Source organism: Chrysochloris asiatica, unplaced genomic scaffold, assembly GCF_000296735.1.
Source record: "Chrysochloris asiatica unplaced genomic scaffold, ChrAsi1.0 scaffold00059, whole genome shotgun sequence".
NCBI lineage: Eukaryota > Metazoa > Chordata > Mammalia > Afrosoricida > Chrysochloridae > Chrysochloris > Chrysochloris asiatica.
The window spans coordinates 4,057,806-4,083,245 of NW_006408577.1; the positions used below are offsets into that span (position 1 = coordinate 4,057,806).

Consider the following 25,440-nt stretch of genomic DNA (forward strand, 5'->3'; position numbering starts at 1 on the left):
TCTTGTTCTGTTCAAACTACTGCCTCTTGATCTATGTACAGATTCCTCATGAGGACAATTAAGTGTTCTGGAATACCCATTCTTCATAATGTTATCCATAGCTTGACATGATTCACAAGTAGAAAACCTTTGCATAGTCAGAAAAATGCTAGTAAACATATTTATGGCATTCTCTGCTTTCAGAAAAGATCCATATGATGTCAGAAATTATATCAATGATATTTCTCTTTCCATGTCTTTGTCCGAATCCAGCTTGAACCTCTGGTAGTTTCCTGTCGATGTAATGTTGCAGTGGTTTTTTCAGTCATTAGCCAAATTTTACTTATTAATTATATTAATGATATTGCTCAATGATTTCCATATTCTGTAGGGTCACCTTTCTTTGGAATGGACACAGATATGACATAGATGAATGAATGCCTTCAGTGCTGCCTCAGTTTGTTGAAAGATTTCAATTTGTATTCTCCATTCCTGAAATTTTGTTTTTTACCAATATCTTCAGTGCAGCTCGTACTTCTTTCTTCAGTGCCATTGGGTCTTGCTTACATGCTGCCTTATGAAATGGTTGGACATTGACCATTTCTTTTTGGTACAGTGACTCTGTGTAGTCCTTCCATCATCTTTTGAGACTTTCTGCATCAACTATGGATCCTACCTTTTTGTTTCCAACTTTGGCATTCTGATCGCCAGCAATTATCAATCCCTCTTGATTGCTCGTTTGATCAATTTCAGATAGAAAAAGTTGATAGAATTCTTCAATTTCCTCATGATTGACTTTAGTGTTTGGCATGTAAATTTGAATATTAGTGATATTAACTGATGGTACGGCGGGTTAATATGCTGGACTGCAAGGTCAATTTAAACCACAAAGTCGGTGGTTCAAGCTCACCAGCCACTGCTCGGAAAACCTATACAGGGTTGCTATGAGTTGGAACTGACTCAACAACACTCAACAACAACAACTGGTCTTCATTGTAGGAATATGGATATTATCCTATAAAAGACAACATTGTGTTTCAAGATAGATCTTTAAATACCCTTTGATGATGAATGTGTTGCTGTTCCTCTTCAATTTGTCGTTCCTGGCGTAGTAAACCATAGTATTTTCCAATTAAAATGTCCAATTCCAGTCCATTTTAGCTCACTAATTACTAGGATATCCATCTTTATTCTGTCCATTTCACTTTTGACAATTTCCAATTTTCTTAGATTCATTCTCTGTACATTCCATATTCTGATTATTAATGAATGTTTGCAACTGTTTCTTGTCATTTTGACTTGGCCCCATCAATAAATGAAAGTTCCAAAAACTTAACTCCATCCACGCAATTAATATCAACTTTACTTGGAAGAGACAACTCTTCCCTAGTTGTATTTTGATTGTCTTCCAACCTGAAGGGCTCATCTTCTAGCATTATATCTAACAATGCGCTTCTGTTCTCCATAAGTTTTTCAGTGGCTAACCATTCAGAAATAGTTTGCTTCTCCTTTGTCTTGATATGTCCTAGTCTGAAAGCGCTGCTTAAACCATCCAACCTGGGTGACTCTGCTGGTGTTTAAAATACTGGTGTCATGGCTTCCAGCATCACACACAAGCCACCACAGTATAACAAACTGGCAGAAGAATAGTGATGAAAAAGTAGAGGGTAACCTATAAAGAGAAAGACCATCAATGGGTTGGATTGACATAGTAGCTGCAGCAATAGACTCAATCATAGTAATGACTTTATGTATGCTACAGAACTGGCCAGGCTTTTGCTCCATTATACATATGAGTTGGAACCAACTCTTGCGTACCTAACAAATACAAATGTGTCCTTATGAAATATTCTACAGATATTATGGAATTGAAAGTAGCAATATGATACTTAATAGGAAACAGAAAGAAAAATTATATCTGGTGTTTTTCTCAAATTGAGAACTGTGTTCAACTGGAATTTCAAAGTATTATTTTTCTCAAATGTAGAAGAGGTACAATATAGCTCTTTATGAAGCAAAGTAATGGACTATTAACAATTTAACAAGAACAAATCGTCTGCAGATGGTTGAATATCTCTTTAGTAATTACAGGAAAATAACTTTTCTTTCTTTACTGTTTAAAGAGACTAGCACTTTTTAAGTCATTAGACTAGACGGACGGGTTTGCCATTACATTTCCTCTGTAGCATAAATTCTGTGGGTTTGTTCCTCTAATCACACTAATTATGTTACCGTATGTTACTCTTTTTTTTTTTTTGCCTGAATGGGACATAGACTTCCTATTTTGAGTTTATAATTTGTTTATGGCATTTGTGAAGTGTTTTGAACATTGTATAGGTCCTTTATTTGCTTTTGAGAACACTCAATAGTCTAAAAATGAAAACTTGATATGAAAGTGAAGTATTACAAAGATAGGGATATTATTACTAAATCCTATACTTCTGCAATGGGTAATTCAGTAGGATAAGCACAGAACTGTGAACCACCAGGTTGACTGTCCAAGCCCATCAGCAGCTCCAAGGGAGAATGATGATACTTTCTGCTTCTGAAAAGATTTTTGACCTCAGAAACCCTATACTGGGTCATTATGAATTGGGACCAACTCAACAGCACTTAACATAAACAACCCGCACTTCTATACGGTATTAAGCTTGAACAACACATTTTTATTGTCAGTATGGAATTTTCATAGAAGGTTGTCAATGGAACTGCATGATTTAGAAATGAGATTTTTTAAAATTATATTTTGGTAGTAGGAGCAGAAACTCTGTGAATGTGTTCTCATAATCATGTAAATTATGTTAATGTTTAGACATTGTCATCAATAAGCTACAAAAAGCTATAATTGCATGAAATATTATAATTCAATATTTTTTGGAAAATATATAGTTGTTGTTGTTAGGTGCCATCATGTTGGTACCAACTCATAGTGACCTTATGTACAACAGTATGAAACATTGCCCGTTCTGCACCAACCCTACAATTATCACTAGGTTTGAGTTCATTTTTGCTGTCACTTGGCCAATCCATCCAATTGGAGGTCTTCCTCTTTTTAACTGACTTTCCACTTTACTAAGCATGACATCCTTCTCCAGGGACTGGAGGGCCTGACAATATGTCCCAAGTATGAGAGATGAAGTCTAGCCATCCTGGAGCATTCTGATTTTACTTCTTACAACACAGATTTGTTTTTTATTTTGGCAGTCCATGGTACTTTTAACATTCTCCTCTAGCAATAATAACTCAAATGCATCAATTATCCTATAGTCTGCTTTATTCATTGTCCAACTTCCACATGCATATTAGGGTATTGAAAATACCATGGCTTGGGGTAGGTGCACCTCAGTCCTCAAACTGACATCTTTGCTCTTGAACACTTTGAAAAGGTCTTGTGCAGCAAATTTGCAAATGCAATACATTGTTTAATTTCTTGACTGCTACTTCCATGAGTGTTGATGAATTATCCAAGAAAAATGAAGTCGTAGACTTTTCTCCATGTACTTTGATATAATTTACTGGTTCTGTGTGTGTGGGGGGTGATTAATTGAGGTACAACGCATACCAAAGTTTGTGGTCTTTGATCTTCGTCAGTAAGTATTTCAAGTCCTCTTTGCTTTCAGCTAGCAAGATTGTATCATCTCCATACTATAGGTTGTTGGTGAGTCTTCCTCTAGTCCTGATGGCACGTTTTACTTCATATAATCCTGTCGCGCGCCCTCGCCGATAAAGGACGCGACAAGCAGGATTCTTCTGACGGTAGTTTATTGTTACAGCTCTTTACGTGGTTACAGCTCTTTCAGTGGTGGCAGAGGACGACCCCGGGCAGGGGAGAAGCAAGGGAATATATACCCTCAGAGGGAGGCGTGGCGGGACAAGACTGGTTACTTGATTGGTAGGTAGAGAAAAGCCTAATTAGCATAGATCAATGCACCAATGCCAAGAGTGGAGCACCGTGCACCTAAATTAGTATACAATGGGTGGAGCCTGGCGCATGCGTGCACGTGGAGAAAAACAAGGAAACAGAAGGAGGAAGTTGAGGTCGGCGCCACAATGGCGCCTGTAGCTCTCAACATAATCCAGCTTCTTGCATCATTCAGCATACAGACTTAATAAGTATTATGAAAGAATACAACCCTGGCACACACCTTTCCTAATTTAAACCATTCAGTGTTCCCTTGTTCTTTTCAAACCACTGTCTCTTCATCTATGGAGAGATTCCTCATGAGCACAATTACTTCTTTTTTTTTTTTAAGTTTATAATTGTGAATTAAGGATAGTTTACATGGGAGAACACTAGCTTTACATTCGTTCTATGGTATATCATCTCATTTCTGTGATTACAATCCCCTCCATGTATCATCAAACAACCAAAGGGTAAACCCTGTAAACCTGCCCCCTGGCCCTCAGCATACAGACCTTCTCCCTTCCTGAGTCCCAAGTTCCCAGCTACTCCATCTCTCCAAGTCATCATCTCTGCCTCCATCTCTGGTGTTACTGCCTCTCTGGATAGGGTCCTGCACTCCACTCTTGTCCCTTGATGGTCCCAGGTACCTCCGCTCCTTGACTGCAAAGTCAACCACTCCCCTCCTTTTATTACAAAATGCCTACCTTTACATTTTCAACACTCACAATCAGTCCTGATAGCAATTTTTCACCATTGAAACACAAGAGTCTTATCCCCATCTCCTTTCATCAGCCCTGTCCAGACAGGTTGTACACCACTCAGTGGAGATTCTACCTTCCCCCACACCCTCAGCTTGTAAGCCAGTCACTTCTTACCTTTGTAGTGCTCCCCCTCCCCCACTTTTTGGGTAGCCAATGTCAAAGTTGCCCATCCCTGTCAACCCTGTGTACTGAGGGGGTGGGACGGATCCTTGCTATAAAGATTTATTCCCTCTTTTGAGCTATTACATCCATAAGTATAGGTCAAGTTCTTCAAATTGCATCAGATTACTCTTTTTTTCCTCTTTCTTCTTCTAGTCGAATTCTGATCATACAGTCATTGAAGCCAGGTCAAGTGGGTACTATCTTCAAGTATGGGTGTTCTTGTGCATCTTCCCTTAATTCGTATCAGCTGGATGCTTCACTCTCCGCTCTAGTCCTCTGTGGCCATGTTGCTGTCTCTGGGCCCAGGAGTCTCCAGGTCTTGCCATACTGCTGACTAACCAGGTCTCAACCCAGGTTAATAGGAATCTATTGAACGTGGTCGGACTTAGCTCATTTCATTGCTGTTTTTCCCCCACCTCCCCTTACTGGCAACCAACGTGGTCAACATGCTTGCTCATGTATTCCCCTTGAGTATCAGTCTAGGAAGGGGGTTTGTCCTGAGGGGACCCAACTACTTGCCTTGATGGCTCCCAGGGGAACAACTTGTTTTTTTCTTTTAGTAGTCAGTCAGACTGCCATTATTGTTTTTGATTTTTCCTGCTGGTCTTTCTTTAAAGAAGTATCTTCTGTTCTTCTAGCTGGTCTGCTTATCCTTTCAAGTGGAAATTTCCCACCTCAGAAGATTCTGGATGGGGATCAGGATTACACCTATGATCTTATGCAATGAAAAGGCTCTGCAGGAAGACTCCTTCACTGGGCAAGTTCTAGCCCCATTTTAGGTATTCCAATCAGGATTGGGCAGTGTTTCATTTTGCTGTACATAAGGTCACTGAGTTGGTACCAACTTCATGGCACCTAACAACAACAACAACAATAGGCTGAAGACGGACTTACAGGCTTTCTTTGGTGATGTTTCTGACTATTCCTTTCTCTCCCCCCTCAAGTGTCTATTTTAGAAGAGCAGGCAAGGGAAACCAAGATTCAAAAGACAGCCAAGCATCTTAACATTATTTCACCTCTTTTACCCATTCAAAATATGCCTTAATCCTTGTATCCCAGAGCCTTGTTGTTCCAAGGTTATGCGTACATCATTATTTACCCCTGTCCCACTTAGCCCATGCAAACCTACCTAACTGTTCTCCCATATGCCCTGTTATTCTATTCCCCTCCCCCTTCTTATGTATTGTTCCCACCATCACCACTGTCCCCAGCACCCAAACTATCCTGTATCTATTCCCTACCCTGGAGCACAATTATTTTTTTTCTTTCATTGTCTAAAGTGGAGTTGAAATATTTTATATTAAGGAATGCATGTGTGTGTGTGTATAGTGTAACTACACTAAAATAAAAAGGAAATTTTGTTTTGAATGAGAGAATGAAGTCTCATTAATTTGTTGTTATAAACTATTAAGCAAACTTTTCCCAAAGTTACCATTTCCATATCATATTGTGTTAGCAAATGAAAATACAGGAAGAAAGATACCCAGAATAAATTGGACAAAGGCAAGGAAGTGAGGATGTCCTCAACAAAGAAGAAAAGAACTGTGGCACAGGGAGAGAGAGGTAAAAAGACAAAGTTTAACAGAGGGAAAGAAGCAAGGCCAGCTCCTTTGCTCTCCCTGTTGTTGACCACACAACTTTCTCTTAATAGGTTCCTTTCCACTGCTGCCTACTCATCTCCATCTTAATATACTTTTGTACTATGGCTTTGCTCTTTCTGGCAGCCCTTTTCTATTCTTGGGCATGAAGAGTGTCTTTTAACATTTGGAAGAATTGTCTTCTTTTCTCATATCAGCAATTTCTATATTACAAATTATAAATTTATTTATAATTTGTAATATAGCAAAAATAGCAAAAATTTATAGCAAAAATCTTTATAATTTTGCTAATGAAAGTTCTGTGGAATCACTGGGTTTTTCTGAAAGTTGGGGAACAAGTTGGTTTTTGAGAAACTGGTTTTATTGGTTCTCAGTATCTGGATGCCCAGAAGTCTATGTTGTTGGTAGATGACATCCTATTGGTTTAGAAACATAGTGATGCTATGTAGGACAGAATGAAACATTGCCCTGTCCTGTGTCATCCTTACAATTGTTGTTATGTTTCAGTCCACTGTTGCTGCCACTGTATTAATCCATCTCATTGGGGTTTGTCTTCTTTTTGCTGATCCTCCACTTTTCCAGGCATGATGTCATTTTGCAGGGACTGGTCCCTCTTGAGCACCTAACCAAAGTATGAGGGTTGAAGTTTTGCTATCCTTTCTTCTAAGGAGCATTTTGGTTGGTTGGTTGGTTGCTTTTCCAAGAGAGGTTTGTTTGTTTTTCTGCCAGTTCATGGTACTTTCAACATTCTCTAACACCATAATTCAACCGCATCAGTCCTTCTCAGTCTTCCTTATTCATTGTCCAACTTTCACATGCATCTGAGGTGATCGAAAACACCATAGCCAGGATTGGGTGCACCTTTGCCCTCTTAGTAATATCTTTGCTCTTAAACAATTTAAAGAGGTCTTTTGCAGCAGATTTACCAATGCAACATGTCATTTAATTTCCTGACTGCTACTTCTATGAGTATTGATTGTGGATCCAAGCAAAATGAAGTCTTTGACCACTTGAATCTTTTCTCCATTTATCATGATGTTATTTATTGGTCCAACTGTGAGGATTTTCATTTTCTTTATGGTGCAATCCATACTGAAGGCTGTATAGTCTTTCATATTCATCAGTAAGTAGTTTAAGCCCTCTTCCCTTCCAGGAATCAAGGTGTGTCATCTGCATATTGCACTTTGTTATGATTCTTCCTAGAATCCTAATGCTATGAATGATGCCTAATGCCAGCTTCTTGGATGATTTGCTAAGCATAAAGATTGAATAAACTATGTAGGATAAGCACTGAACTGTGAACCACAAGGTTGGCAGTTCAAACACACCAGCTGCTCCACAGGATAAAGATAAGGCTTTTTGCTCCTGCAAAGATTTATAGCCTCCAAAACCTTTATATAGGGCTGCTAAGATCAGAATCATCTCAGAGACAATTAGAAACAACCACAAAGATAGGTTATGTGATTCATCATTTATTTTTCTCTTTAAATAATTATATTTAATTTTTTTCTAAAAGTAAATGGCTATATGATACAATTATCTCCATTTGTTGCAGGACCCCTGTGAATACTATAATCTACTCAAATTCCTCATATTAAATGGTGTCACATTTGCATATAACTTACATACAGTCTCCCACATACTTTAAATCATTTCCAGATTACTTAAAATACCTATTGTAATGTGGATGCTGTGTCCTGGTGTATCACTGTAGGATAAGCACTGGACGGCAAACCACAAGCTTAGCAGTTTCCAAGCTGCTTCTTGGAAACCCTTTACGGGGTCACTATGAGTTGAAATGGACTCTAAGACTTCAAAACAACAACAGTTCAAACAAATACTGTGTAAGTAATACTTTATGCTCCCTCTTAGTATTTGAAGAATTGCTTTGATCACATAATTGCGTTTCTTCCGAATATATTCGGTTGAAAGTTGACTGAATCCATGGATGCAGAGCCCCCAGATATGGTGGACCAACTGTATATCAATATCAGTATCAGTATTCATCTATCTATCTATCTATCTATCTATCTATCTATCTATCTATCTATGTAATTTGCCTTCTCTTTTCTTTCCTCCTATTTCCAACAAAGACATAGAAGCAGAAGTTAATGATAATATGATTCCTACTATAAAAACCATTGACTTATTCTTTGCATGGAGCTACCTCCCTATCATGTGGACTTTTAGGATATTGCTATTGAAATTAAAGTCATGTTGTGTTTTTACAGCGATACAAAAAATTCATTTTAAAGAAAGATGATGGGGTCCCTGGTAGGTTCTTGCTTTTGTAGCACATTATATTTTAGCTTATTGTGTTCGTCAGGAAATATTCTCAACACCTTGTGTGAGTCACTTCATTTCATCAATCCAAAAATCTTTTAAGTTAGGCATTTTACTATGCATCTTATTTTTCTGAACTTTTTATTGTATTTTGTGTGAAAGATTTCAGGGCACATTAGTTTACCATTCAATAATTTATACGTACTTTGCTTCATGACATTGGTTGTAATCCCTTCAGTATGACAGTACTCTCTCTGCTTCTTCCCTGGGTTCCCTGCTTCAACTTGTCTTTACTTTCCTGCCCTTCCTGCCTTCTGAGCTTGGTTTTTGTTTAAATGCTGTCCTTTTGGTCTTGCAAAGTTGATTGTACTGAAGAGTACATTAGTCCCTGGTGTTCTTATTCAATTTATAGGCCTGCCTATTGTCTGAATGGAAGCTGATTCCTGTGGGTGAGTTCAGTTCCAGGCTTGAGGGTGTCTCAGAGCCATAGTTTTACTGATGAAATTCCATCAGTATCTATCAGATTATTAAGTCTGTTCTTTTTTTTATGATTTTTGACTCTTTCTCTACATTTATTTTTTTCTCCATTTCTGTTCAAGAACTTCTATTGTGATCCTGATCAGAAAAGCTTGGGCTGGTAGCTGGGTACCATTTGGTCTCAGGGTAGCAGAAGCTGTGACATCATGCTTGGTAAAGTGGAGGGTCAGTGAAAAAGAAGAAGACCCCAATGCAATGGATTGGCACAATCACAACAGCAACGGGCTCAAATGTAGCAAAGATTGTGAGGTTGGTGCAGGACTGGGCAGTGTTTCATTATGTTGTGCATAGGGTTGCTATGAGTTAATACTGACTCGATGGCACCGAATAAAAATAAAATTAGCTCTTTGGACTAATTATTTCCATGACTTTTTGAATTTCTTTATTCATCTTCACTCCAGATGGGATAAAACTAGTAGTTGTACCTTAGATAGCTGCTTGAAAACTTTTAAAACCCCAGTTACTACTCACTATAGTAGTAGGATGTACAACATTGTCTTCGTGGATTACGTTATGCCAATTGATCTAGATGTTCCTTTGAGATCCTAAGTCCCTCCCTAAACACAGTGACTAATTCCCTCAAGATGTTTGGTTATGGCTAAGAAGCTTTCAAAATATTGTCCTTGTATGCGTTATAATATTCTTGAATATATTTGTGATATATATACAGCACATACAAAGACATATGTTGAAACGTCCCCTGCCTAGTATATATATATATACTCATGGTCATACTCATGGTCATACTCCCTATATCCATTTTATAGATGAGAAAATTGAAGTCTGTCCAACACAAAGACAGTTAATGATAAAATCTGAAATTGAACTGAGATCATTCTTGCCTTTGATTTTCCACATTCAACAAGAAACACATCTAACATTCAACAAGAAACAAGGAGACTTGGATAAGTACAAAATGATAATATTTCTATTTCTTGGGCCAACAATGTGTGAGGTACTTTGTAGGCCTTTTTAAATATCTATAATGATGGGAGCATTATGGCTGTGTAGGATAAGCACTGGGCTACAAACCATAATATCGATGGTCTGAGCCCATCAGTTGCTCCACAGGAGACAGAAGAAGCTTTCAGCTTCCATTAAGATTTAAAGCCTTGGAAACTCTATAGAGAATTTTTAGGAATCAGAACCAACTCCACAGCACTTAACAACATTATGATTTTGCCTTTCTTCCAAAGTATTTTTTCTCATGGTCAACAGCTATGAATCGCCACAACCATATAGTTAATTGAGTCGCTTTTATTCCAAAACCTATATGTTTCCCATTATTAGTCATTAAGGCAGTAGGAAATCTAAGAAATGTGAATGTCTCTCCTTAGCTAAATTGATAGGATTAGTTACAATTAAAATGATAGAACTATCTGAACCAACAGAAAAGCTAAGAGACAGATGGGGAGATCTTAATGTTTCTTCTGGATAATTTATGTTTGCTTTTAGTATGCTATTAAGAATTAATGCATTCTCCATTTGGCTTCACTTAGGAAAAACAAAAAGGCAAATGGCTTTTGAAGATTTTGTAGACCTAAAGTTCTTGAAAACTGAGAATCATTTTGACTGAATTAACTACAGATAGCTGAAAAGAGTTAACTCAATTATTCATCGACCATTAAGAAAAACCATAAGTAATCATTTTCTTCCTGCCTTCATTCAGTTATCAAATATTTACTGAACACCTATTGTCCTTAAGACTCAGTGCTTCCTTAGCTTAATATCTAGTAGTCAGTGTAAGACATAGAGAGTTAGTTTTCCAGCACAGAGGATTTATAAGGTTCTTTTCAATGTTCATCCAGAGAGGAGGGACTGATGGGAAAAAGGCCTCATAGAAGAGCTAATATAGAGGAGATCCTTCGAGCAAGGGAAAATAGTGACAGGTGAAGATGGCTAAGACATGCAAGATCCTGGCAGAGGAATCATCACATGTGCTGGCATGGTAGAAATTCAGGAATAATGAATAGTGTATTGAACACTATGACTAAAAAAGATAGGCTGAGGTTAGACTGTGAAGGATTTTTAGCAGTATATTAGAGTTCAGACTTGGCCTCTTGACCAGTGGTTCTCAAAGAGAGGCCCCCAGGCCATTAGATTCACATTGGACCCAATCCCAGTCCTCCTGAATTAGAATCTCCAAGGAAGGGGCCCAGCAATCTGTGTTTTAACAAGGCATCCTGGAAAGGCTAATGCAAGGGGCTAAGGTTAAGAACTAGGGCTCTAGTCAGCAATTCCAAAGTGATGTTCATGCTGTGAATGAGTGACACGTGTGCTGGAGGCTGCACAAGGCCTTCAGAACTTCAGAGGCCTTCTGCTGTTGGCACAAGCAACTTCATTCTTTTATACCAGGGAGCCATGCTTGACCTGAAAAAGCAGCCCTGTGTTGACCAGGGGTTGGCCAATGGGCCCAAATCCTCCACCTGACCTTTTTTTTTTTTTTTTTAATGTTTTATTGTGAATTATGTAATAGTTTAAATAGGAGAACATTAGCTTTACATTCACCCTATCGTATATTGTTTCATTGCTATGATTATAATCCCCTCCATGCATCATCAAACAACCAAAGGATATACCCCGCAAGCCTACCCCTCAGTTGTCAGCACACAGCCCCTCTCCCTCTCTGGGTCTAGAGTCCCCAGCCACTCCATCTCTCCATGTCATCATCTCCATCTCTAGCATCACTGCTTCTCAGGGTAGGGTCCCGCACTCCGCTCTTCTCCCTTGATGGTCCCAGGTACCTCAGCTTTTGGACTGCAAAGTCAGCCACTCCCCTCCTTTTGCTACAAAACATCTACTTTTACATTTCCAACCCTCACAGTCAGTCCTGATAGCAATTATTCACTATTGTACCACAGGAGTCCTATCCCCATCTCCTTTCATAGGCCCCACTCAGACAGATTGGATACTACTCAGTGGAGATTCTACCTTCCTCAGCAGCCTCTGGATCCAGGTTCCCTCTTGAAAGTTTGTAAGCCAGTCACTTCTTGCCTTTGTAGCCCCCCATTTTGGGTAGCCAATGTCCAAGTTGCCTACCCCTTTGTACCGAGGGGGTGGGAATGATCTTTGCTGTAAAATTGGTTCCCTCTTTTGAGCAATTGCATCCATAGGTATACGTCAAGTTCACCAGAGTATATCAGATTACTTTTTTTTTTCCTCTTCTTTCTTCTTCTAGTTGAGTTCTGATCATCCAGCCGTTAAAGACAGTTCAAGTGGGTATTATTTGCAAGTGTGTGTGTTCTTCTGCATATCCCCTCATTTCTTCTCAGCTGGACGCTTCACTCTCCACTCTAGTCCTCTGTGGCTATGTCACTGTCTCTGGGTCCAGGAGTTCCCAGGTCTTGCCATAATTCTAGCCAACTAAGTGAATCTCCACCAAGATTCACAGGAGTCTATTGAATATAGTCAGACTTAGCTCACAATGTCATTGTTATTTTTCCGTCACTTCCCCATATCAGTGACCAATGTGGTCACCAGTCAGATGCCATGCTTGCTCATGTAGTCTCCTTGAGTCTTAGTCTTGGAAAAGGGTTTGCCCTGAGGGGACCTGACCACTTGCCTTGATGGCTCCTGAGTGAACAACTTACTTGTTCTTATAGTAGTCAGTTTGACTGATGTTATTGTTTTTTTTATTTTTCCTGTTGGTATTTCTTTCAAGAAGTATCTTCTGTTTTTCTAGCCACTCCAGGCTGGTCTGCTTGTCCTTTCAAGTGAGGATTTCCTACCTCAGAACATTCTGGATGGAGTCACCTGACCTAATTTTGTTAGTGGCGCTATGGGTTAATGTGCCAGACTGCAAAGCCATTTGAACTGCAAGGTCCACAGTTTAAGCTCATCAGCAGCTCCTTGGAAACCCTATACAGGGTCATTATGGGTTGGAACCAACTCGACAGCACTTAGCAACAACAACAACAACAAACCCCCACAAGTAAAATTTTGCTAAAGATAATTTAAAAATGACTGCAACACTTCATAAACAGGGAACTCCAAGGCATATAACCACCACCACCACCACAACCAGAGGTTCAAGCTGGCTTCAGACTAGGACAACATGGAACAAAAGGCATCATTGCTGATGTCACATGGATCTTGGCTGAAAGAAGAGAATACCAGAAAGATGTTTACCTGTGTGTGTGTGTGTGTGTGTGTGTGTGTGTGTGTGCTTTACTATGCAATGGCTTTTGACTGTGTGCATCATGACAAGATATGGATAACATTGCAAAGGTGGATACTCCAGAATATTTAATTGTGCTCATGAGAAACCTGTCCAAAGACCATGAAGCAGTCATTCAAAGAGAACAAGGGGACACTGAATGGTTTAAAATCAGGAAAGGTGTGAGCCAGGGTTGTATTATTTCACCATATTTATTCAATCTATATGTTAAGCACATAATCTGAGAAGATAGATTAGATGAAGAAGAATGTGGCATCGAGATTGGAGGAAGACTCATTAGCAACTTGTGATATGCAGATGATGCAACCTTACTTGGTGAAAGCAGAGGACTTAAAGTACTTACTGATGAAAATCAAAGAGCACAGCCTTCAGTATGGATTGTACTTCAATGTAAAGAAAGCAAACATCCCCATGACTAGACCAATAAGTGACATCATGACAAGTAGAGAAAACATTGAAATTGTCAAAGATTATATTTTGCTTGGGTCTACTATCAGCACTTTTGGAAACACAAGACCTCCTTAAACTGCTCAAAAGCAAAAATGTCAGTTTGAGGACTAAGGTGCACCTGACTCAAGTCATGATATTTTCAACAACCTTGTATGCATGTGAAAATTGGACAATGAAAAAAGAAGACCTTAGAAGAGTGATGCATTTGTATTATTATAAGTACCATGGACTTCAGTAGAACAAACAAATCTGTGTTGGAAAAAGTACAACCAGAATGTTCCTTAGAAACCAGGATGACGAGACATCGTCTCTCATATTTCAGGCATGTGATCAGTAAGGACCAGCCCCTGGAGAAAGACATCATACTTGGTAAAATGAAGGGTCAGCATAAAAGAGGAAGACCCCCAATGAAATGAATTGGCACAGTGGCAACAGCAATGTGCTCAAGCATAGAAAGGATTGTAGACAGCCCAGGACCAGAAAATGTTTCATTTTGTTGTGCACTGTTGTTGTTGTTGTTAGGTGCCATCAAGTCAGTACATGCACAGATTCCTCATGAGCACAATTAAGTGTTCAGGAATACTCATAGTTTGCAATGTTGTTCATAGCTTGTCATGATCCACACAATCGAAAGCCTTTGCATAGTCAATAAAGCATAGGTAAACATCTTTCTGATATTCTCTGCTTTCAGCCAAGATCCACCGGACATCAGCAATGATATCCCTCATTACATGGCCTCTTCTGAATCTGGCTTGTTGTGCATAGGATCAAGCCGGATTGCTGTGCATAGGACTATTAGTCAAAACTGACTTGATGGCAGCTAACAACAACAACAAAGCTGCTCAGGAATCGTATTGTGGTGCTATAGGATAAGTACTGAACTGCTAACTGCAGCACCGGCTACTGCTCAGAAACCCTATACAGGGTCACTATGAGTTGGAACCAACTCAATGGCACTTAACAACAACAGCAACAACATCTCCACAAGGTAAAACTATTTTTTCCCTTTTGTCGTTGTTGTTAAATGACTTGGAGTCCGTTCCAACTCATAGCGATTCTGTAATGGTATTTCTTATCATAGCAGAAAGTTTCATTTTTCTCTCATGGTGGGCTAGAACCCCTGACTTTGTGGTTAACAGTCCAGTACTGATCCTACAGAGCCACTGTACTCCAATTTTAAAGCATTGTAAAAGAAGAAAAGGAATCAGATTAAGTTTTAAGTTTCTTATCGCTATCAATTGATTTAATTCTCATAGCAACCGTAAGAGGCTTCAGTAACCTATCGTTGAATTCTATATGTCCAGTTCCATTCAAAAATACTTTGTTAAAAAATGCTGCATGAAAACTGTGTAAGGATATGGGAGGAGAGAGAAACAGACATAAATTCCTGACCTGAAGAAATACTCAACCTATTCGGCAGGCCAAGTGAAAAGCTTGAATTGATTTAAAAGAATTGATTTAAAAACAAGGGAATACATCTATTTAAGTTTTATAATCAGAAACAACATCAAAATAATCTTAGAAAAAGAGACGTTGCAGCTATCATTTAGTTTTGTCTTTAAGAGGTAAAACTGATTTTATTGAGTGGAGCAAGGATTAAGAAAAACGGAATTTGGAAATTTGAAACCTCAAATCTAATTTAGAGTAAACGGGAAGATGATAGAATTTACAAAGCTCAAGGAAAGTATTGGGGTTCACAGACAAATTAGGAAATTCAAGAGGTTCACATATGCATGCAAAATTTATTTTAGGGAACATTCAGATTGGAAAACTGAGGTGTGAAAATGAGGAATTTCCAAAATAGTATTTCTAGTTGTTATGTATCTGACTTAGAGGTCTTCCTAATAGTGAATCTTAACCCATTAATTTTTATACAGATACGAACAATTAATTCATGCTTGATGCACAGAAAAATTCTTCAGATCTAAGTAGACTCCATTATTATCATAACTTGTTCATATACATAAATAATATTATTTACCAGAAAATTGTTATTGTTGGTTTTGTGGGGTTTTTTTTGAATGAGCTTTAATGCTGTTTATTTAATACCTTTCAGGATGAGTACATGTGAAAATTAATGTATTTTATGTTCTCCATTTAGGAATAAAAAGATGTCACATCAAATGAAATTGGAGAAAATAAATATACAAACAGGTTTCATCAACATCCAAAATCAAGGATTCTGAAAGCAGTCTTTTCTGAGGGAATATTTTTATTATATTTTCTAAAATAGGATTATTTACTCTACTTTCTAAAGTAGGATTTATAAAACAGTGTCTTCCAGAATAAAGTGTGGTTTGTAAAAATTAGATTCAGGCTCTTTGCATTATATTTTGCTACCTGCGAATTTTTCAGTATTAAAATTTTTTTCTGATGTGTACCTCAGCTGTGCTTATTTCAAAATACAATACCATCGAGTGGCCAATATTATTTATCTTCTAGAGAATTTATCAGACATGTCTTGATTTCTGTTCATTATTTTAAAGTTCAAAATTACAATGCATGGATTAGCCCTATGGTTTTGTTTATCCTCACACAGTGTTTCTCATTACTTTTGGAGTATTTGACTTCCAAATATGTTGCTACATGCTCAACTCTGTACTCTGAATGCAAGATACAAATATGCAATGTTGCCATATTTGTGGAGTTTTCTCATCATAGCTTTGTCTAGGGAAAAAGCTGAATGGTGAGTCTTACATTCCTTTAGAATAATTCCAAAATTCTTCAGGTTAGATAGAATAGGACCATGTGGATACCATGTATCTTTCATCCTTTTCAACACAGAAATTCAGAATTGAAACACACACAGAGTCAAGTATATTATTGGTAACTTATGATAGAACATAAACACAACACTCAAAGGACTGAAAATTGTACCGCATGTGGATAGAAGGAAGGTGGACCCCTGAAGAAGGATTTACCCAACCAAGTCCAGCCACCTAAAGTCACTGGTTCTTTAGAAACCAAATACTTTTACACTTTTATATCAATCCTCTTGCCCCTTAAGGTCTCCTTTATTCTTCCACCTAGTACTATGTTAACAGCATCTTCAATACCCTTTGCATTCACCCCACAGTCTGAGTAGAACCCAGAGTGAGTCCCAAGACACCATTGAAACATTCACTGTGCTCCTTCACTTGAAAATACAACTGGCTCCCTTTCTTTCTATAAACCAATCTCAACTGCCTGTTTTCTCAGTTTTTCCAGTTGTATTTTAAGTTTCCTAACTCAGTGTGCTCCTTCCAAATTAGACACAAACTCTTTTCCTTTCACCTTAGGCCAGATAATTTGTTATAATGTTTATTTCCCTATTCTTCAATCCATATATTCTAAACATATTTTTCATAATAGTTTCTATATACCAAGGTTTGCCCAAAAATTGGCAGCGAAAATACAACAAACCGTATGTTTTAGCCTAATAGCAATGCAGTGCATATGTCACTTGTTTAAGGTAAAGCTGGCTTTTGTATGCCATATAATTGTCCATAATTCAGTTATGGTACTTGACAAGCCAGTGTAAGAATGCAATAATAATATCTAAATAAGAAATTCATGAGTCATGTACTTGAAGACTAGATCATTGTTTTTATTTTCACTTGAAGTGTTTTGGCACTATGTTGTTGTTGTTGTTATGTGCTGTTAAAATGATTCCAACTCATAGAGACCCTTTACAGGGTTCCCAAAGAGCACCTGGTGGGTTTGAATTGTAAACCTTGTGGCTTGCAGTCCAGTCTGGTCCCACAGTGCCTTGCCAAAAGTCCACTGACACTACAGGGACAGCCAAAAAAGGGATACGTATGATGCCAATAACTATTAGTTCAATGTACTGAAACTCAACCTGACACAACATTCTTTGCTTATTTATTTTCTGATGTTGCCTTATTCAAATAGTCCATCTTGTCTTCACACAGCCTTCCCTTCCACTATGATTTTACCATGCTGCACACTGATACAATAGAAAGAAAAGAGGCCTTTGGTTCCAGTGAGACCTAGAATACTGAAACCAGCCACTGGGAGCCTGTGGTCTTGAATAAAGCTCTTCTCCAAGACTTGGTCTTCTATATTCATTTTGATAAACACTTTGCTGAATTAGTGTTTGAATTAGAGATAATATTTTATTTTTTTAAACAGTTAACACTGAAGCTGCATGTAGAAAATATACAATGAATACAAATTTTCATTTTTTTTTAGGACTCAATTCATGTGTTACCTATTCTAAGAGTCTTTAAGTCTTTAAGATCGGAGCATTTTTTAGCTCGGCTAATATTCAGAAAAGGAGCTCTGGTAGCATAGTGGTTACAAATCAGGCTGTGAACTGTAAAGTCAGCAGTTCGAAACTATCAGCTGCTTCACGAGAGAAAGATGAGGCATTCTGCTCCCGTAAAGATTGACAGCCTTGGAAACCCTGTTCCGGGTCACTATGGGTCAGAGGACTTGAAACATTTACTTATGAAGATCAAAGAGCACAGCCTTCGATATGGATTACATCTCAATATCAAGAAAACAAAAATCCTCACCAATGGACCAACAAACAACATTCTTATCAATGGAGAAAAGATTGAAGTTGTCAAGGACTTCATTCTTCTTGGATCAACTATCAACACTCGCGGAAGCAGCAGTCAAGAAATCAAATTAGGCAAATCTGCTGCACAGGAATTTTTTAAAGTATTGAAGAGCAAAGATGTCACCTTGAGGACTAAGGTGCGCCTGACCCAGGCCATTGTGTTTTCAATAGCCTCATATGGATGCGAAAGCTGGACAGTGAATAAGGAAGATCGTAGAAGAATTGATGCCTTTGAGTTGTGGTGTTGGAGGAGAATACTGAAAGTGCCATGGACTGCCAAAAGAACCAATAGATCTGTTTTGGAAGAAGTGCAGCCAGAGTGCTCCTTGGAGGCCAGGATGGCTAAGCTTCGTCTCTCATACTTTGGACATATTGTCCGGAGGAAACAGTCGCTGGAGAAGGATGTCATGCTGGGTAAGGTGGAGGGTCAGAGAAAAAGAGGAAGATCCCTAACGAGATGGATTGGCCAGGTTGGCATCATTGATGGACTCAAGTGTGGCAGCGGTAGTGAGGTTGGCCCAGGATCGAACATTGTTTCGTTCTGCTGTGCATGGGGTCGCTATGAGTCGGTTCCGACTCGATGGCACCTGACAACAACAGCAACAATGGATCAGAACCAACTCGACGGCACTTAACAACAACAAAAACAACAATATTCAGAAAGGAGCTCTGGTAGTATAGTACTTACGAGTCGGGCTGCTAATCTCAAAGCCAGCCGACCCAAACTACCAGCAGTTCCATATGAGAAAGATGGCACTTTTTGCTCCCATAACGATTTTCAGCCTCGGAAACCTTATGAAGTGTCGCTAAGAGTTAGAACTGACTCTACAGAACACAATCACTGATACTCCAAAGAAGATCACTAGGTGGTGCAAATGAGTTCTTTGACTGCTAACCGAAAGATTGATGGTTCAACCCCATCGGACAGTACAGTGGTACAAAAAAAAAAAAAAAAAAAAAAAAAAGCCTCGCAATGTTTCCATAAAGATTACAACAACAACAACAGCAACCCTATGGAGCAGTTCTACTCTGTCACACACAGGATTGCCATCAGTCAAAATCAATTCTACAGCAACTAACAACAACACTTCAGGAAGGTGCATTTTATTTGCAGCTCTTTTATGGGCCTCACTCCTTGCATATATGGACTTCTGGTGTGGCGCTGTTGGATCAGCACTGGACTGTGAACCATAGATTGGCAGGACACGCCACCAGCTGTTCCTCAGAAGCCCTATACAGGGTTGCTATGAGTTGGAACTGACTTGAAGGCACTTCACAACATTATGGCATTTTTGCTATTCATGTGTATGTACTTTCTCCTGATAACATGACATTTTCAGAGGAAAGATTCAGATTTAAGTTTCCTTAATCTTACATGGACTATGTATCTAAGCAGGAGCTTGCAAATGATAGGCACAATAAAAAGTGTTCAGTGAACTTTTAATAGAATATTTTAAATTAATTAATTAATTTTTAAAATTCTGACAAAACTCAGATCATTTTAAAAATTAGTGTGCTCTGGTATCCCCTCGTTTCTCCAACTGTTTTATATCTAACCAGCAGGATAAGCACTGGACTACTAACTTAAGGTAAGTGGTTCAAACCCACCATTAGCTCCTTGGAAACCCTTTATAGTATAGTTATGAACTGGAACTGCACTTAACAATGATAAGAACAACAAATTGTTTTACATCAGACACCAAATAATTTGCAATATTTCCCCTCAGATATGATTTATTTAGCAATCATAAATACAGAGAATTACAGGCAGAATGAAAACACAAGAACTGTAGGCTGTTAAAAATTAAATAAAAGAGGTACTAGTTAAATGAAAAGGCATAGGAAATTGCAAGATATATATGTTGGGTAGCTGAGGATACAAATGCAAAGCAAGGCATTCAAGTTGCAGCATCCTAGAATTCATCAAGCCCTCTCTCCAGTGAGACCTCAGCATTGCTCTTTCCAGGAGGGATGGGCACAGGTGACATTAGCTCTGACTTCTTGCCTTCTTGGTTTCTTCCAATGTCCTTACAGGGGTTGAATGAAGTGGAGCCAAAAAAAAAAAGTCACCTATAGGAGAGAGACAAAGAGTGAAGGGGAGTAGAAAGGAAAGAATAAGAAAATGGGAGAAAAGAAAAGGAGAAAAAAGGATTGTGAGAGGAAATGAAGGAAAGAAGTAACAGAGAATAGGACAAGAAAAAGTGCCTAAAACAGCATAAGTCTTCTGAAGAAACAGCATCTTTTCTCCACCCTCTTGAAGTTCAGTCACAGTGCTTTATAAGTCACATAACCTGGAAAATTAGGTTAAGCAGCCCTGATACAAAAATTGACAAATTCTTTATAATCTGCTATTGTTTATTAAGAAAGTTTGTAGATCTTAAAGCACTGATAGGAACAAAGTGGACATGTTCCCTACTAATTTGAGAAGCAATTTTTGAATTTACTTCTCACTTGAGAGATTCTATAGCTTTACTGGCTCAAATAAGAATGAAAGTAATAAGAATTTCTGATAGTCTGATTCTATTATAAACTCAGAATATTTTCTAGCTAGTAAATAGTAGTTTTAAAAAGACATTAAAAGCAGTAGTTTCTTCATAAATAGAAATAAAAAGTCCATTTTAAAGAACAAAAAGTTCTAAGATACCACTATGATGCATACATATATCTATACATTTCCCGTAACATATTATTATAGATCATTCTTTGCTGCTTACATGTATAATATCAATTGCATTATCATGGCAATGCTAGAATTAAATTATTTAACTGTGTTCTGCACAAGATTCAGGTGAAACAAAAGCTAAGGACCTTCTTCACATAACATTTAAAAGCATGATATACGCCTCTATGCACAAATACATCTTAAATTACAAGGTTGCATACTGAATATGCATATAGAATATGGCTTACACATGAAAAGTGATCTAAGTAGTGAGTCATATAACCCCACTACTTAGACATAGAAACTTCTGATTGTATTCATTTCTAGAATATTGCTTAACACCGTGGAACCCAAGAAAGAAGCAGGTATAACAGAAAATTTATTAGTATTGACATACCCTCCTTCACTTCATTCTTTAGTTCATGACTAACCTTGCTAGGTTTTTTCCCCATATAATTTCACCAAGACACATGCACTTAAGCTTATGGTCAATGAAGTGTTTGTACAGTGAAACGTCACAACATCTTATTGCGCTTGACCTTTCTTGTCAGCTAACAACAACAACAAAAAGGTAGTTCTTCAGTCTGGAGCAAAGGAAAGGTCTTGCACATGCTCAGGCAAAACATGACAAGGAAGCAGGGCCTCCAAGGAGGTGCAGTTTGTTTCTGTATAGTAAAATTTAAAAGTCATGTCACATAATGTTATCTGTACAGAAATGTGTGGGCTTCCATTTTCATAGTTTCTCAGACTCACTTCATACATCTACACATACACCCACACACGCACACACACACACACTTCTTGTCTCTTATCCCCTGGTCTGAAATATATTTTGCTAAATTCTGGCAGGATTAACACCACAGCAGGCAAATTCCATTCTCAGGTCTAGTGTCTGTCTCTAACAAGAGTTGAAGGGTCTTGCCATCTTGGGCTTCATGTTGTGCTGACTTGCAAGGTGACTATGCCCATGTAGGGGCTGCATTAGTGCTTTGAAATCTCATGATAGTTGCAGGTTGGTCCAAAAGTCCCAGGGAAAGGTTTCACTGCAGTTTCCCAGCTCTGGAGTTGCAGTGAGGTTTTCATCAGTTCACAGAGCCCGTGCAATGATGCTCATTGTTACCACAGGACTTCAAACATATCTTCTGAACAGTTCCACTTCTAAGTCTTCCCCTGTATTTAAAAATGGTAAGGGTGCTCTAAATAGTATGATCCTCAGAGTTGAATAAAATGTTTTCTATAATTTTGTTTTTGCTTTCTGTTTACTTTAGACCTTAAAAATAGAAAGTTATAGCACAGAATTTGCAAACTCTGTGTAAAACAATGAAAAAATAAATTAAGAAACCCCTCATTTTCACATGTGACTGGGTTCAGAGTCATAAAAATTTTTAATTGTTCAACTTTTGTTTAAAAATTTCTCTGGCTTGATTACAGAAGGCCAAATTGTAGAGAAAAACAATGGCAGAAGCACTGGCCCCAAAACTCTGTTTGCAACTTTGAGTGTATTATTGGGTCTTAGTTGTCAGTTAAAATTTTCTGTTCTTCTTACTAATTCCTTCCATAGAAGTCCATAAAAATGGCCTGGTCCAAATATATGTTGAAAAGGGAGAATACAACTTGTTGGAAAGTTGAGGATTTACGATGTTTAGAGCTGTTTTCAGTATCCTGAAATAAAATCCAAATGAAAATCATGATTTAATCATATTTGGACATTGATTACTGTATGGTAATTTCTAATTAAAATTTATACACCTTTATATACTTTTACATACCTTTATTGTTAAAAATAAAGGATTTATCAGCATGTAAGAGATTTTATATCAGTTAAGATGCCTCTTCTTATTTATTCTGCTGTCTAAGTGTGTGTGTGAATCTTTGGCTCAAAAATTGTAATGTCAAGTAGCTATTGAGGCCTGGCAGGTGAGGCAATAAACAATGAGGAGTTGTGTGAGTGCAGAACAAGAGCTACAGTAATTGTAGTAACCTAAAGAGTAAAAACCCTGTCTAAAGATATAAAAAAAGATATTTTAACTCATTGTGGAAATCAAACAAAGAAAATCTGAAGGCTAAAATCATACCATAAGTCATCAGTGTTTGATCTCTCTTAATCCGTGAACACTAAAGAGCTGGCATTGGTAGGATTAGGGACCACCTCATCTCCAGTGAACAACAGATTAATATTGGTTTGCTTTTTTGACATGCCACACATCTCTGACATATCTTTCAAGGAAGACAATATGACAAGTGATAAACCATGATCTTTTAAATAATAAAGTATCATAAAGTCATATATCCAACTCAAAATCCATTTTCATTCATTAACAAAAACATAAAAGAATAATGTAAGCAAAATATTTTTTTGTTGGATTGGGAACTCTGAATGATTTGAGCTGGTGAAATCAGACAACAACTTGAAAAGTAGATTGTTAAAGATTCCTATTTCTTGCCCTAAGTGTAGGGTTGAACATGAATTTATAGGGTTTCAACATTACTTGTTGTTGTTAAGTACTTTCGAGTTGGTTCTGACTCATAGCAACCCTGTATAGGGTTTCCAAGATGGGGCTTGTGGATTTGAACCACTGATTTTGTAGTTAGTAGCCCAGTGCTTATCCTACAGTGCTACACCAAACTCTTCAATATTAATTGTTGTGGTGGTTTTTAAGTGTGTTTGAGTCAGTTCCAACTCATTGCAACACTGTATATGGTATCCAAGGAGCAGCTGATGGGTTTGAACTGCCTTGTGGCTCAAAGTACAGTGCTGATCCTACAAAATCATAGAGATATGGGGAAGAACATCTCCTTTTCACGCTTGTTTCTGACAGGGTTGCCAATCTGATCCATACATTTCCCTTGATTGTGGCTAGCAAAAGAGTAGGTTATGGTGAATTTGCAAACTGGGAGCCAACAGGCCAAATCTAACCTTCAGTCGTTTTTTTTATGGTCCACACAATATTTCAAAAATTTTGAGTCAACAAAAATGGAAACCTTTTGCATAAAATATAGTTTAACCAATAGGAATATCTGTTAAATATGGGACCCTCAAATCTGTCACAGCACAAGATTGGATTCAGGCTGAGCGTATCCTGCTCTATATTTTCAAGGATGATCACTCTCTAGTATCTCCCAGATACTATATCTGAGTCACAGTTGACAACTGACACCTCTTCTATACCATACATTCTCCACAAAGTCGGTGGTTCAAATTCACCAGCCATCCTTGGAAACCCTATCCAGGATCACTGAGTCAGGAACAACTCCACAGCACTTAACAGTAACAATAACAACATATACTTATCAGTGTCTTTGTGTTGCAACATTTAAGCACTTGGTTGTTAGCTAAAAAGTTGGTATTTTAAACCCACCTAGCAACTCTGTAAAATAAAGACTTGCTGATTTCCTGTAAATATTACAGATTAGAACACCTTAAAGGCAATTGTACTTGGTCACCTGGGGTCGCTGTTAATCAAAATCAACTCAAAAGTACTGAACAGAAACAACATATACTTTAGAAGCCCTGGTGGCTCAATGATTAAGTGCTCAGCTGCTAACTGAAAGGCTAGCAGTTTAAACTCACTCCGAGGTTCCACAGGAGACAGACTTGGTGACCTGCGTCTCTAAAGATGACAGTCTAGAAAACCCTATAAAGAAGTCCGAATCCTATTCTGCACACATAGGGTCACCATGGTTGAAATTGACTTGAAGGTACCTAACAACACAACATATGCTTTGGAGTCCTTGATGGCACAGTTAAACGCTTGACTACTAACTGAAAGGTTGGAGATTAGAAACCATCTAGCAATGGATTGAGTCAGTGTTAGCAAAATAGGACACAAACATAACAATTGGGAGCTTGGCGCAGGACTGGGTAGGGTTGCACATAGGGTCGCTATAGGCAGAACAACTCTAACAGAGGCACATTAGAAGAAAGGTCTGGTGACTGTTTCTGAAAGGTCTTACCCTTGAAAACCATATGGAATGCAGTTCTACTCTGCAACACATGGGGTTGTCATGCATTGGAATTGATTTGATGGGAACTGGTGGTAGTAACATAATTTCAGGGCTCTATTATATTTCATCAAGACTCGTATTCCTTGATTTCCACTCTGTTGGGACCGGGCTGCTGAAAGGAAATGGGGATAAGATTCTTATGGTACAATAGTGAATAATTGCCATCAGGACTGAATGTGAGGGTTGGAAATGTAGAGGTAGATGCTTTTTGACAAAAGGAAGGGAGTGATTGATTTTGCAGCCCAGGAGCATAGGTCCCTGGGACCATTAAGTGAGAAGAATGGAGAGTGTGACTCTACCCAGAGAGGCAGTGATGCCAGGGATGGAGACAGAGACAATGATGTGGACAGATGGAGCA

The 25,440-nt window shown here is 38.2% G+C and overlaps 1 protein-coding gene across 1 annotated transcript in view; it reads right to left on the reverse strand.

Moving 5' to 3' along the window:
- Positions 1 to 22,512: 22,512 nt before the first annotated feature.
- Positions 22,513 to 25,440, reverse strand: part of PDE1A (phosphodiesterase 1A, calmodulin-dependent) — a 518,212-nt gene continuing 515,284 nt past the window's right edge. Inside the window, exon 16 of the mRNA XM_006864023.1 lies at positions 22,513 to 22,739. The gene's annotated coding sequence lies outside the window, so the exon portion shown is untranslated. The remainder of the gene's footprint in view (positions 22,740 to 25,440) is intronic.